The sequence below is a fragment of the Mus pahari genome, unplaced genomic scaffold (assembly GCF_900095145.1).
Source record: "Mus pahari unplaced genomic scaffold, PAHARI_EIJ_v1.1 scaffold_11377_1, whole genome shotgun sequence".
Taxonomy (NCBI): Eukaryota; Metazoa; Chordata; class Mammalia; order Rodentia; family Muridae; genus Mus; species Mus pahari.
The window spans coordinates 6,493-7,604 of record NW_018392305.1 but is presented as its reverse complement, the minus strand read 5'-3'; positions in this window follow the sequence as shown (position 1 = coordinate 7,604).

The window sequence follows — 1,112 nt, the reverse complement described above, 5'->3', positions numbered from 1 at the left end:
GTTTATAATTTTATTATTCTTTTTTCTTATAGTTTTTTATTGGATACTTATTTACATTTCAAATGTTTTCCCCTTTCCTGGTTTGGTTTCCACCCCTGCCCCTCCCCCAGGAATCTACATTTCCTATCCCCCAACCCCTGATTCAATGAGGGTGTTCCACCATCCAACCATCTACTCCCCTTTCCTGCCCTCAAATTCCCCTATACTGGGGCAATGAACCTTCAGAGGACCAAGGACTTCTCCTTTAGGACTCCTTCTTTCTTTCTTTCTTTCTTTCTTTCTTTCTTTCTTTCTTTCTTTCTTTCTTTCTTTCTTTCTTTCTTTTTCTTTCTTTCTTTCTTTCTTTCCATCCAAAATGCTGGTTCCCCCATACTGGTTCTCCCCTCAAAAAGTCTCTCCCTATACCCACTCCCCTTCTCCTCTGAGATGGTTGTGCTCCCCTGGATGTCCCCTGACTCTGGCATATCAAGTCTCTGCAGTATTAGGCACATCCTCTCCACCAAGGTCAGGCAAGTCAGTCTTGTTGGGGAATGGGTTCCAGAGTCAGGTTATAGTTTAGGGACAGTCCCTGGCTCCACTATTGTGGAGTCCACACAGATACTGAGCTGCACATCTGCTACATGAGTGTCTGGGGCCTCAGTCCAGCCCATATGTACTCCCTTGTTGGTGGCTCAGTCTTTGAGAGCTCCCAGAGGTCNGGGTTAGTTGACTCTGTTGGTCTTCCTATGGAGTCCTATCCCATTCAGGGCCTTCTGTCCTTCTCCCAACTCTTCCAAAGGGGTATCTGACTTCTACCCAATGTTTGACTATGTGTATCTGCATCTATTTCAGTCAGCTGCTGGGTGTGGTCTCTCAGATGATAGTTATACTAGGCTCCTGTCTGGTGCATAGCAGAGTATCATTAATAGTGTCACAGATTGGTGCTTACCCATGGGATGTGTCTCAAATTGGGTTGGTTACTGGTTGGCTATCCCCCCATTCTCTGTTCCACCTGTATCCCTGCATTTCCTTTAGACAGGACAAATTTTGTATCGGAAGATTTGTGGGTGGGCTGGTGTCCTTAGTCCTACACTGAGTTCCTCCCTTCCTATAGGACTTGGCCTCTTCAGCTT